This window comes from Nyctibius grandis, chromosome 14 (genome assembly GCF_013368605.1).
Source record: "Nyctibius grandis isolate bNycGra1 chromosome 14, bNycGra1.pri, whole genome shotgun sequence".
Classification (NCBI taxonomy): Eukaryota; Metazoa; Chordata; class Aves; order Nyctibiiformes; family Nyctibiidae; genus Nyctibius; species Nyctibius grandis.
In genome coordinates, this window is record NC_090671.1 from 8,981,670 (window position 1) to 8,996,435 (window position 14,766).

Consider the following 14,766-nt stretch of genomic DNA (forward strand, 5'->3'; position numbering starts at 1 on the left):
TCCGTGTCCGCAGAGCATGCTGACCACAGGAAACTTTGGCTATTAATTTATTTCAGTAGCAAAACCAAATTAATTAGACCAGTTGTGTGTGACCGAGGGAGGCAGGTTGAATGCCACTGGAGCAAAGGACTGCCAGCACTATGGCAAAGCGTCCCAGGGCCTCGGTAAGGTGGGACTGTCCTAGCGCAGCCCCTGCCACAGGAGGAAGGGAGTGCTCCTGCAGGAAATAAAGACACAAACTCCCAAAGTGCCGGGAACAGAGCTGGAGCTGAGTGTTGCAACGCCATTTTCTTGGTTACCAGCTTTGTTTGTTTGGCAGACAGGGTTTTAAAGAAACGACCTTTGGCAGCTTTGAGCTGAACATCTCAGTGCTTTCAAGGAAGTTGAAGGGAGCACCAGGCTGGAGAGATCTCCTTCATCAGCAGGTCTGATTCCATGCGTCCCAAGCAGCCACCTCTACAGATTTATCAAGCTCTATCTTAAAACTACACAGGTTGGCTGAGGTTTTTTTGTCGTTGATTTTTTAACCCCTGCTACTGCTCTCCCAGGTCTGTTCCAGAAGCTCACTCTGCTGGTGAGAAACTGTTTAATTTCCACTCAGTCTTATGTCAACATTGCCTGGTAGCTATTTCCCTTCTTTCTATTTATCCTCCTAGAAATCATTGCTCAGCCCCATTCCCAGCCCTGTGTGGTCCTCCTTCAGCTGAAAAAGCAAGGGAAAACGAGGAGGTTGTTATGAGAAGCACTGGAGCAATAAAATCGGTGGTGTGGTAAGATGTGTATGAGGAGCGAGCCCAGCAAGGACGCACTCTTGGAGCGCTGGTGGCAGGCAGGGCTGGGGGAGAGGGTTGTCTGAGGGAAAGGACTCCTCTGTCCTCGCCGTGTGAAGCCACCTCATGCTTGGCCTCGAACCAACTCTTTCTGCAAAGGGGCTAAGGATGCTCTTCTTGTTTGCAGCTATGAGGAGCAATAAGACAAGATTGGTCAGAAGGAGAATTACTACGATATTTTATTTCATGAGGGATGTGGAACGCTTGAGCTGAACTTGAAGCACAGAATTATGTTCACCAGTTGTCAGCTATTTGGCCCAGGGAATGACACATTTCAGCCTCTTTGTCCCCGTCTGTGAAAAACAGGGTAATAATAGCCAGTCACCTCTCCCCAGGGTATTGTGAGGGTCAACGTCTGTAAAGGGTGTGGACCATTTAAAGCAATAAAGAAACGCTAAGTATCATTATTATTAATCTTCCTGTGTCTCTGTTCCCCATTTGTAAACTCTCACCTAGTACATTTTGACTCCCATTTCCTCATGGAGATCTGCCCAAGGAGGTCTCATATGGAGATGAGCTTTCCAGCTGCTGCCACTTATAACCCACTTGACCCACTTGCAAAAGAACCCGGGAATTGCTGAGAAGCCAAAGTTTTGATGTTTTGAAGAGTTTAATCCTATTTATGAAGCACATTATTATTAATGTTATGTGTTCATGTCATTGTTAGAGAAGAAAACAAAGCTATTGACCCACGGGATGCACACACACCACTGTGTATGCACCCCTTTGGTGACCCCTGATGTCTTCTCTGGTCACAAGGCCTCCTTGTCATATGCCTTGAGAAGTCCAACTCTTTTCTTGGAGATTCACACTTTCTGGTGTCAAGTTTATGGCCTTTACCCATTTGCTTTAAGCCCATTCGCAGTGTAACTGTTGACATCTGAATTGATTTCCAAGAGAGAGCTGCAAGTGGTCTTGCAACAGTTGTAATTAAAGAGTAGAGAGTGCAAACACAAACCACAATAGCAGCCTGCAGGAGTTACACTGCTGTATCAGCTTTAATGTGGAGAAGCCCTTAGGGCCGTATCAGTGCTTACAAGGGAGGAGATTGCTAGGGATGGATCTGCTGGCCCCAAAATCCTGGAGAGGTGGTTGCAGCAGAGATTACCTATACCAGGAATTAGTTGCAGGTCAGTTTATTTCACATTAAAATAATCCATGTACACCAGTTTGTTTTGTCTGATGTGGATCATGTGATGGTTTAGTGCAGGCTATCAAACACACTCTGGAAGTGGGTCTGCTGAAATTTGCCTGCAGCAAGAATGAAGCAGATCCCCAAACAGCTGCTGAACCTTTGCCAGCTCCTAAGGAGAGCCCACACCCTTTTGCTTGTCAGCTGGAAGCAATGGTCTCGTCACCTGCGTGGTCTCTCCTGCTGCAAGGTCTCCCAGAATGGGCGTCACTTTTCCATTTAAAAGGAGGTTCTCAAGGAGCTGTGGCTTTTTCTGTGTCCTAGTTCTTTGCTCAGGTTCTGGGTGATGTTTCTTGCTGAGAGTGGATTCATAGGGTCTTGTCTACAAACAAATGCATCCAGTGTGGCTGGGAGCATAGCCAAAGTGCTGTGGGAAAGCAAAGGAGTTGGAACTATGTGGTAAGAATGGGAAGGGTAATAATAGGATTTCTGGGACTATGTGGGCTGCAGGAACTAGCAATAATCCTGTGCTGGGAGAAGACTTTGGTATTCGCTATCCTCTCCTGAGTCCTGGTTTTCCTAGGAATGTGATGCATCCCTACTTTGAAACACATCAAAATGTGAAGCTGATTTTCAGACACTTCACAGGGATTTAATTTTTGCTTTGTTATAGTGGAATTTATTTATTTATGGAGTGTCCTCCTATTATCTGTCTTCTCTTTATTTTCCAGCTGCTTTCTTATATGTGGTTAAAGAAAAATTACTTGGAAAGTTAAGGGAGTGCCTTGTAGAGGGTGCAGATTCACCCACACCTGCAGTGACACATCCCATTCTTCAGGAGGGCAGAGGTGAACCTCTTCTTCCAGCAGCAGCACGATTTTTAGGTAGGTAACCACCTCTGAGCCACTGGGTCAGAAGGAGAAATGCAAGGCAAAGGGAGTAGACTTCATGAGATACAAGCCTTTGGACGGAAAGCTGAGTAAAGCCACAAGTCTCTAATTGGATGCTGATTTGCGTGTCTGCTTTGTGCTGCTGTAAGGACGTGCAACTTTGCTTCTGCACACTTCTTAAAATATAGTGTTATCTACTTTGCAGTTGGTTCAGAGTGTGGGGAAAGGTTTTGTGGGTTTCAAGTCTCTGTGCTTATCTGCCTCATCCAAAGCCTGACTGCTCTCTTACAGTAGAATAAGACCTGTATCTCGTGAGCCGTGTGTCACTTCAGTTCTCTCCAGTCCCTTCTTGCTCTCTTAATCTAGCAAAGTTGTTTTTCTTGAGCTCAGCTTGTTTGTCAAGTGAAGCATCATACATTGCCTGGAGCCAGGATGAAACTCTTGAAACCCAATAGTTTGCATGCTGCTTCTTCGGAAAGCTTAATTTACTTGGGACGAGTTATTCTGAAGTAGTATTTTCTTTCCTGTTTATTTTTCCTGACAGATCTTCTGCTTCCCCCATGCCCTGTCACATTAAACCATTTATGCACAAAGTAAGCAGTTTGGGTTTGCCCTTTTGACTTTACTGGAACCAGCTGCTTATTCCTATTGTGATTCTGCCAGCAAGTGTTCAGCAAAAGAAATGATAAACTACCCACTGCAGCTACTACATTTCAGTGCAGAGTTAAGTGAAATCACATCCTCATTTTAGGTTTATGGTCTGATATACAAATGCTGAAAACTCTCTGAGTTTCGTCTTGTGAAATGCTTCAGTGTTCAGAGCAAGGTGTGAGTCTGAAGGAGACCACCTCCTTTTCAGAAGCAAGCCACCAGCTCTGCAGTGGTGTGTCTTTCTACAGAGGCTGATGAGGATGGTGTCACCACTGAACAAAAACACAAGCTGCACCCAGCTGGGGAAGAAAAGCAAACCTTGAAATCCAACCACCTCATGTCTGAGGCTGCCTCCTCTTCTTTTCTTCCAGCACTGACTTCCATGGGCTGCTGAGAAACATTTATTCCTTACTTTGTAAGTGGTATTTGAAGCATCCTCCAAACACTAGATTCATTTCACTTCCACAACACTAGAAATAACTGGAACACAAGGCTTCCTTCTTCACAATGTGGTTTTTTTTTTTCTAGACTGTCATATCCAAATGTCTCTTCAATCTATTATCTCTTAAGCCAAGAATTACTCATGGGACTATCCTTTTTTTTTTTGTCTTGAAGGCAGTCCCTGTTACTCCACAGCATGGAAACCAAGTGGGAAAGTAATCTACGCAAATTACATGTACTTTTCTGGTTGAATCACGTTCCCTACACTCATGGTAATGAGTCACTTGGCATAAAGTGGGCTGTTACTATGAATGGAGAGAGCACATCAGGGCTCTGCTTCTCAAGAGTTATTTCCACTTGCTGAATCTCCTTTAGGCCTGGAACCATAAGGAGTGAGACTGTGCTGTCAGCCTCTCTGTGCTTGAGGGACTGTAGTTACTCAGATGTTCACTGGTATAGCAGGGGAGAATTGGTCCCAGACTCTTGTTAACCTTTGATGCTGAGGATGATGGTTCACTTGCAGTCATCAAAGCTGTCTCATGCAGTTTCCAAATACTGGCCACATGGTCTTTTTCCTGTAGTAATACTGAGACTAAACCAAGAACTGACCTCAGTGAAGAGGAAGGCAGAAGTAAGTCCCATCCCATATGTGGTGTCTAAGAAGTTAACTGCTCAAAATGCAGCCTGTCTGACTGAGGGACTGATTCCTGCAGAGTCAGCTGCCAGCTCAAAACTGGTCCTGTTTGTATCTCAGCACAGGAACAGAGCAACCTATATCAAATTCTCACTCTGGAAAATCTTATTTTCTTGTATTTTTTCCTACATAGTATTTAACCTAATTACCAGATGGTGAGGTCTGGTGCTTAAACCAAAAGCACAGGTGTTGGCAAGCTTGGATTTTCTGCTCACAGCTTCATAAGCACTACAGCAAAAGAAACTCCCACAGGCGTGACATGTTATGCCTCCCCTGACCTTACACGGGCTTACATTGCTTTTTCTTCACTAGAATACGTAATTCTTATTTATTTATTGTAATGGAAACAGACAACTGACACTGAAGTATTATGACACGACTGATTGATAGTCAAATGACAAGTTGCAATGTCACTTTCTTACGAGAATAACTATCCTGAATTACAAGGGTAGTGAATTGAAACACATCCTTTAGAAAGATGCCTAATCTCATTTTTAAAGCTCCAAGTGATGGTGAGTCCCGTACCTTGTCAAGTAAGGTCTTTAATTGCCCTTACTGCTAGGATAGTGCATCTTATTTCAAGGTTTTTTTTATCTAATGGCATTGACTTGCTATGTGACCTTGGATGAGAAGGGATGGATCAGTTGTTTAAGGCTAAATTGATCTTGGGATTTATGTAGTAATATACCCACTCTGGAGAGCCTCCAGGGTTGTTTGAAATGGGTGAACCCTGGATGGAGTTTCAGGCTCAGTTCTTATTTTTTGCGTGTGCTTTGTGGGTATCGCTTTGCATTATCGTTAGCCTAGGGTTTACATTTTGCTAAGCAGGTGGCCTGGGCTCGATCTGTGCAATGACAGGTAAGACACTTGATCAGGCCTGTCTCCTTTCTGTGGCAATATTGCTTCCTGGCCTTTACGAGGAGTGGGGAGGATGAACCTCTGCGTGCTTTTGAAGCCGTGATGCTGTGCTATAAGTGAGCCTGTAAACACCAAAGAGAATACTTGCCACAGTTATGGTTTCACCAAAGCTGTATGCTGCTTAAAATACCTGAGGAGAAGAAATAAGTACAGTCTGAGTGACAGCCCAAGTGAACCGTCACACATCTGTCACCAGAGTAGCATTTAACTAATTAAGAGATAAATGACAATGCCATTAAGAATATATTGACACCAGTGAAAAATGTTCCAGTGTTGATAGAAGTCACATAAAATAACAGTCACTGAAATAGCTTGTCAGGTCTATGCTGTTTTTGGCATGTTACTTAACATGGGGGAGCCCCTGAGCTTTAAAGAAGCATCTCCATACTCTGATCTAGACAAATTACCTTTGTACCTTGATCTAAACAAACTCTGATCTCTCTGCTGCCATTGAACTCACCTTGTCTGAAACCTAATCTGACTACTTTACTCTACCTCTGTACTGGGAATTCACTCTATCATTAGCATTTCAATCTATTTAATTCACTGAGGGTCGCTGAGCAATGTAACTGAATCCATGCTAAGCCACCACTGGCAATTTAGCTGTCAGATAGTCTCACCTTCTATTTTTAGTTGCACTCAAATTCCTTGCTTAAGGGGGTGCACACTGAATTTCTGGATTAGCTTCCCCCTGACCCCCCTATTGTATCACTGTCAGTCATCTTTAAGTTAGAGTCCTATTTATATTGTTCTATTATACTAATTACAGCTTGTCAAAGGTATGGACAGTGTTCTTCAACACTTGATCTACAGGCCAGTAACTCTGGGATTAAGCCCTTGCCTTTAGAGCTGCACGTAGTCTGTATTATTGCAGGGAAGAAAGTCTTTGCAAAACACAATTCTTCAAATTGCACAGCCACCACCTCTAAAATCTGGGCACCTGATGCTTTAGGCTGGATGGCCAGTCTCACCTTTGGCTCTCCATGAGGTTCTCTGTAGTGCCAGATCCTTATGCTTGGGGAGGGCAGGAGCATCATTGCCAAGGTTCATACTTTCAGAGGTAGAGGTTTAGGATAAGGCATGCAGCTGTACTGTTTCTTTTCTAAAGCATTATTTCAAGCAGTTGTGCTCCCTGGCCTTCAGTGTCTTTCACTTCTCTTGCGCAGATTCCACTGCATCTTATTTTTGTATTTATTTTCTCCTGCCACACCACTCTGCCCAAGCTCTATGTTCTAATGACCTTCTTAGCAAGCACATATACTGTGGCATATATTTAGTTTTGAACCAGCTTATGGCTCTTCTTGGGTACAATTTAGGGCAGAGAGCAATTTGTTCTTGTTAACAAAGCTGCGTACACATGCACACTCTGCCTGTGTTAGCTACAGTTTGGTTGCCTGTTAAACCAGCTTTAGCTCTGTATTCAAGTTGTCTTGAAGTGTAATTCAAAAATGAGGCGGAGAATGGTAAAACACGTACCTGTATAATGGCAGAAAGCAGGTTTTATTGGGAGGAAAACAGGCAGGTTGGGCATTTCTCTTGTAAAATTCATCAGTAAGTTTACTAAATTGTATTTCTGTTGCACATCGGAGATCAGATTTCTTTTTTCACCTTTTCCAACGTAACCTTGGTGCAAACTTCTCTGAAGTCAATAGATTCAATTTTATGGGAAAGAGAGAGACATATTACATCCTTTTAGGGTAACTGCAGGAAGGTGGTAGCATATATTTGACTATAAGGTCAGAGACTCGTCTTTATTAGCTCTGTTGCTGATCAGCCCTGTGACTTTGTGGTCACTTCACTTCTCTTACCTTCTTCAGGCTTCAGCTACCACCCAGCCTTCGAGTCCTGATGCCGTCTCCTGCTCTGTTTCCTCTGATTCCAGCTCTACCTGCCACTGAGTAAATATTTTCCTGTGCAAGTGCTGTGCAAAGGTGAGTAAAGAGCTGTGGCTGCTCCCTGGGAGGATCATTGCTGGGGATGAAACCGGAACGTTCATCGGGAGCCTCAGTAATATCCAATTCAGATTGCTGATGAATACATCCTGACTTTGGGCACATACCTCCTGTTAATACTAATGGGAATGTCACACATGAATGCTGGAGAATATTGCCCATTATTTTTGGTCCCAGAGCTCTGAGCTGAGAGATTCCCTGAGAAAAATGGTCATTTGCTGTATGTTGCAGGCTGCAATTCATTATATACAGTGCATGGTGACTGTTATTTACCTTACAGAACTGTAATGTGATAAGGAGTCTATGTAAGCCACTTAATGCTCTGTCTACCTTAAAGAAAATGTGTACCTGATCAGCCTCTGATTTATGCCACCTTCACCCCAGTGCAGCTCTATTGGCTTCAGTGGTGTTATCCCTGATTTATACTGCCCTTAGTCGGACTTCATGAGTTTATGTACTTTATATGACTCATGTACGCGAGGAAAATGTAGTCTAATAAAATATCTGGCTGTGCATTGTGGCTGCAGGTTCTTTGCAGAACTGTTAACAGGCGTGCTGCAAAACCATGTTCTACTCCTCTGCAGTGCCTATATATTTCAAGGGGTTGTATCCCTTATCTATAGAGATGTTACTTAATGGTCTCAGACTTGTCTAATGTGCTGCCTTCTTGGCACGGTGGAGTGTTAGAGCTAGGCAGCAGGTGTGGTAAACCTGTAGGATGAGAATAAGAAATTGACTGTGGTAATTGAGGCATTTTTATTTTTCACTTGGCAGATCAAGAACCTTGCCTAAAAACAACGAACTTCCCACAGATTATATGCCTTCACTCTGAAAACAACTGTTCTTATCTCAATAGTCTTGCTGCATCAGCACTTATCTTCTGGCTTTGGGGTAGGAAAACAGTCCATTTATTGTGTTTATATTGCAGTAACAGCCAGGACACATAGTCTTAGATGCAGGACTCCTTGTTCTAAAAAATATTTAAACAAACCAAGAAACTGCTCCCTGGCCCGATGATCCTGTGCTCCCGTTAATGAGGGCTTCTCTGATCACCAAGGCAGCTTTCATCACCTGGCCTTGTCTGCAAGGAGAGTGATCTTTCCTCAAACGTCTGGAGCTGGAGTGTCAGCCTGAGCTCTGGTGAAGCTGTCAGAGATGTCTGTTACCGCTGCTGGATTCCAGTCCAGCTCACCTTCTCCAGTACACCTGGTTGCTGATGGTCAGACTTGACACCTGAGACCACTCTGTAGTTGATCCTTGTTTCCTTCACTGTCTTTCCTTATAAACTTTATCTGCTTTCCTGTTAAGCTCTCAAGCACATTTTCATCTAATGAATATGAGTGACAGGTACACTCAGGTATCAGGTGTAAAATACAGGGGCTGGGTGAAGGTCTCAGGGAAAATGGCAAACCCTCTTTGGGATTTGTCCCGTACTGAAGGACAGCATGATACACACTTAAGTCCCAGAGAGGTGCATCTTGGAAATACTAGTAATCCTAAACTAGTATCCTAGTTTGCATAGGTTTGTGGATAGCCTTGGCTGAGCAGTGTAATGCTAAACTGAGATACTTTTGTGTTCTGTTGCAGTATTTCACCAACTGCATTGGCTTGTTCCATTATAAAAAAAATAAAGCTGCTAAGTTCTTAAAATGGAAAGTGCATCTTAGCATGGTAAAACAGCACGCTGAAGGCTTGCTCTGCCTGTACTTAGCTGTAATTTATGCTTCTGCTCTCGTAAGGGGTCTGCTTGCCCTTGATGCATGTGCGTAAGTCCCATTAACGTTAATAGGAGATGAACGCAAGCATTAGCTGACGCTGAATTCCCTAAATGCTGCCTTCAGTTCTAAAGCCAAGATTTGGTCCCTGCTTCTGCAGCTAATCAGCTCCTGGCAGCCCGGAGCTGCTCCCCCTCCTCTCTGGCCACGCAGCAGCCAAACACAGCTTTTGTCGGGGCTGGGGCACTGCAGTTGTCCTCCCACTGCGCAGGCTGAGGGCTGTGCACGGGGGTGGCTGGTGGGAGGTGGCCGCCTTCCTCGGAAAAGCACCACCTGCGCCAGAATGGGAAAGAGATTCATCAGCGAGGGATGTTTTCTGCTCAGCTGACACTGTAATGAGCTCACGTCCCTGGGTGGAGAAAAGAGGGGTGACAGGAGGAGATGGGGAGAGGGGAGGGGAACAACTTGTTTCAGGCAACAAATCAGTTGCTAACTCTGATCCAAAGCCATTTGCATAGATGATGTTGGCCCGGAGTGGGTTGGAAATACAAGGCATTCTGTAGACAGCTGCCCAAGGGAATGCTAATTAGCTGGCAGGCAATTAATAATTAATCAGACTTTTGTTCATTGTGAAGACAGTGTTTTCTTTGGCAGCTTCACAATGTTCTGAGTTTGCCTTGCTTTTCTTTCACAGGCTGATATCATCGTGCTGGAACTAGGTTTTGCGGCGACATGCTTCTCCCTCCCTCTGGCATCCAGCTCTCCCTGTCCACATGTGCAGCCTGGGCCACGACCTCGGTGCTTGGCTGGGCTCTGACGGCCCATTTAACAGTCAAAGGCTGGAAAGGGAGTTGCTGGTGTGCTATTTTTAACCAGCTGGACAGTTAAATAATTCAGACGCAGACACACACGCAGTGGTCTGGGCTGTGCCTGAGATTTGAAAGGGGAGAAGAGCATTGTATCACCCTGGCTGGGCTTGCTTGACCTTATCAAGTATGGGTTCCCAGGCTCTTTAACACAAACATAAAACAAAACCCAAGCCTCCACGAGTGAAATCCCTGCCCCACTGATGTCAGTCAGGCTCCTGGCTCTGATTGCGATGGAGCCTGCACCACACTTGGCTGCAAGGCATGAACTGTTCGGTATTTCCTTGCATGCTAATGCTGCAGAACCCTTTTTTTTGCATGACAATAAAACCCAGTTATGGTGTGAGTAGGAGTCCAGAATGGGGAATGTCAAAACTTGTGTGGAAAATATGACTAATTTTAAGAAAGCTCTAGAAATTGCAAGCTCCATGTACGGCTACTCCCCTTGATTGTGGACTAGGAAGGGCATTGCACAGAAAAACAGTTCATTCCTTCTCTCCAGCCCAGTCCTCTCCCTGGCACTCCTGTGGAGTGGTTCACAGCTCATCCCTCTCACACGGAGGTACCTGGGAGAGCACACAGCCATCCTCTTCCCACCAACCAGACTTCATCTGGAATACCAGGGTTGGTGCTTTTAGAGAAAGCATGGGGCAGTGGTTTGGCTCTGAAAGAAGTGAGAAAGGCATGCGCAGCTGGAGTGGTTCTGTAGAGCAATGGAGATGTCAGTGTGTTATTGAAGGGTAAACAAAATCACTGGTCACCTGCTCCAAATTTGGGCAACTGGGCATTTTCTGATTTTTGCACACTAAACAGGTGGAGCTATTTACTTCTTTAATTTGTTAAGGAGACATACATTTCCCTGAATATTCTTTTCACTCTCAAATGGGGCTAAAATGAGAAGATTTACTACCATTAAAAATTGATTTGAACATAAATTACTTAGCCTGGTCTGCAGATGCCTTTATGATTATTATATTCAAATTTCATGATATCAGTGTGGAGCGGGGAGATACTATCCTTGTCTCACAGGTGGGGAAGTGCTGGAACAGTCTATAATAATTCACCTGACCATGTACCCAGAAAACCTTTGATCTAGGAATTGTCTGAGTTAAAGGCCTTGAACTTCTATAAATAAGCCCATTCTTGTGCTCTTGTCTTCTGAGTCTGCTTGCCTTCACCAATGGGTAACGCTGACTGTTTCCAACAGAGATACAGCTTATTGTTTAATTTCAGGCAAATTTGATTTTGTGGTTTTACAATTAAGAAAACGTACTGCATTGTGTAGGTGAAAGAGACCATGTTAAAACCTCGTCTGTCAAAGAAAAGGCACAAACCCAGTCTTTTAGGCATGAGGGAATCCACAGAGGAGCTCAACTTTGAAAGACAAATGCGCAGCAAACCAGGCTTCACTGATTCTGCTGTTAATAGGCTTGTTTCCTTTGATTCCTGTGTGTTAGCTCAGCTGTGTTTTGGGACCGAACAAGATCTTTCCACTAGTTCAATTTCAAACACATGGTAAATGACTCTGTGCCTGAAGAACCCGAGGTTCCCGGGTGGTCTCTGTGCAGAGACCGGGGCTGCTTCTGCTGCTGAGATCAGGCAAGATGCGGCCCCTCGTCCCGGCGCAGTCAGTGCCCGCTGTCGTTGGGAGGCTAATCCATGTGAGGAGGATGAGGATGTTATGAGTCCCTTGTGCATTCCAGGTTTGAGGTTCTTCCTGTGTCTCCGCGTCCCAAATCGTGACAACATTTAATGGAGGCGTGTGAAGTCTCATTAAAAGAATGTGGCTTGTGATGATCCTCGGTGGCTTTAATGAGTCATTTTTGGCTGGCGTGACTCAGCCAAATGAGGCTGGCAGCCAGCAGCAGGTCAGAGGAGGCAGGCTGAAGGCAGAGGCTTGACAGCACGTATAGATAGTGTGTGCTAAGAGCACAGCATTTTTGAAGGCCAGCTGTAACCCACACGAGGTCTGAATGTTTCTGAAAACCCATAAGTGGAACACCAGTAAGGAAAGTGAATTTGGCATCAGAGGTGTATTTTTCTGGCCAAAAGTGCAGGCAAGTGGGTGGGAAGGCTGGACATCCAGAGCTCATATTTGCAAATAGAACTGATAGTGTGCTTGAAAATGCGACCCTGGGGTTACCAAATTCCACTTCTTTTTTAAAACTGCATGATGTCTGTCTGTCCTTCCTTCCGAGCTGCGAGAGGCCATTCCCTGGGAGGCAAATGCCCTGCCTGTTTGAGTGCTGATGTAAAATAGGATGCTGTGCTCTGTACAGCGCAGAAGTTCAATTTTCAGATAATACGGAATTGGGATGTCTTATCTAATACTGCTGGCAGACACTCCCGAGAGCCTGTGCAGCAAAATTCACCTGCTTAGTATGGTGAATTTAAATCACCAGAGCCACACTAGCAAAACTCTCCTGTGCAGAAACTCATTTTGGACTGAAGTCCTTGCGTAATTATTCTGTAATAAAGTCACTTAAATTTTAGAATAGAGTGTCCATGTGGAGAAGTTATACAGGCACAGCTATAACAGGATAATTATTTTGTTATAGCTATGCCAGTCAATTTCTCAAGGCCTCAGTCACATGGGAAAGTGGAAATGATGTATTTTTTACAGTCTCCAGCAATTCTTTATTTTTTAATGTCCATTAGTGCTTGACTAATGCTGAATGATAGTGGAAATTCTCCAGGACGAAGACAGCTCTCGCAATTTCCTCTTGATTATCAAAGGAATTTGGATCTATCCTGTTAAAGCTAATATGTAATGAATTGCTGGTGATTGGGGGTTTATAGGTAAATTGACTGGGAATTATGAAGCCACTGTTTACTAAATTCAACTGAAATACCTGAAACACAGAGATTTGTAGAGAAGGTCCTTATTTACGTGTTAAGAATACCCAAGATTTTTAAAGAGTACACAATAAAATAGATAAGGATACAAAATTCCCTTACTCTCATACAGTATTGGAAGTTTGATATTTCAACATAGAACTTTATGACTAAGGTTACCAGTTTCGGGGGTGTCTGTTGCATATTGTGTTATGATTCATTATTAATTGCGGTGGAAACAGTACCTTAGGATAAAACTGCACCTGTCAAAGGACAATGGCGTATATAAGATTTCTGCGGAGATATGCCTGAGCTAGCTCAAGTCTGGAGATTAGAGCATATTAGGAACTCCGAGCCTGGATCCCCTCAGAGCTGTCTTGTGAAATACTAGATGTAGCAAACAGATGCCAACTGAATTTGTCACAGTCATATCTGAATCTAAATTGAAGAGTTACTAGAACAGGGAAGGCCAAAAACCTCTGTGCACATGAATGCACTCTGCGGTTCCTGCGTGCCAGTCTGGGCACACAGCAAGCTGCTCAGAGAGCTCAGGCTTGTGTACAAGGAAGCAGACCTGTTGTGTGCTTAATCGAAAGTATGACTCAAAGTGAAACCTGCCCATAGTTGTCAGCTGTCTTACAGCAAAGTGTTATCTAATTACACATATCACTTCTCCCTTCTTAGAAAAGGAAAAGGGTTGGGTTTGAGGTACAGGACATCAACATGCATGTCCAAATGGATGTACCAGCTGAGATGTACACAAGGACAAGAACAAAGCACAGTCTTCAGGGCCACGTATTGTGTGCACACTTGAGTAGATGGAGGGCTCGTTGGTCCCACCAGGTTCTCCCCAGGCACAGACCGCTGGGTAGCAAGGATGCTCCTTTGTCAACCTCTCCCAGTATCACCACACCTGAAGGAAAGCTGACTCCTAACTCCAGTGCTTCTTGCTGTCACGTGAGCTCTACTAGATCAGGCAGGGTAAGACCACCCAGTTTTGATTTCAGCTTATCCCCATGTGCTCACCTCTTCTGCTGTTTATCTGAAATTGGGTTTTGTATGTGTGGCTAGAGGGGAAGGCCCATATTGCAATGTATGTGCATAAGGATAAAAAAAGGATGTTCGTTTCCAGGGCTGCAGTGCAAAGGCTTAATCATGTTTCAGAGTAACTGGAGTTATAAACTGATGGGGCATTTAAAATGTTATCTGGTTCCAAACATCAAGTGTTCAAATTCTGCCTTAAGGGGACATTAGCTGATTGTCAAATCACAATGAGATTCTTATTACTTTATTTTAATAAACAGTTTTCATAAATGTTAACATTTTAATGGATGATTACATTCATATTTAGCTAGCAGATGCGTTCATTTTGATTGATGTTATTTCCATGAGTACCAAAGGAATTAAATAATGATTTGTCACTTATGGTAAAGAGCTGCTCAAATATCTTTTAAATAAACAACTTTATTTGCGGTGTTTGATCAAATGGCGATGCAGAACTGCAGTGTGCCATGGTGCAGCAGCGAGAGGCTGCGATGGAGGGCGGCTTCGGGTGATGTGTGGGACCACACCATGGTTTTCCACCTTGCTGCAGCCCGGGTGGCTGGCAGGCAGCTTGCCAACAGAGGGGAGAGCCCCTACATCCAACATCCCCGAGTATGTGGGGGACAGTGGGGAGCAAGGGGAACCTTCTCTCTGCCTTTCAGTGGCTTTCATGCTGTCCTTCCCCCTGGCTCTGGGTCACAGCGGAGGGGCCAGCCAAGGTGGGAAGGAGAGGGGGTGAACAAACTTGGGACCTGGGAGCATCCCGCCTGGCACTGGTGGCCCCGGTGAGTGAGGGGT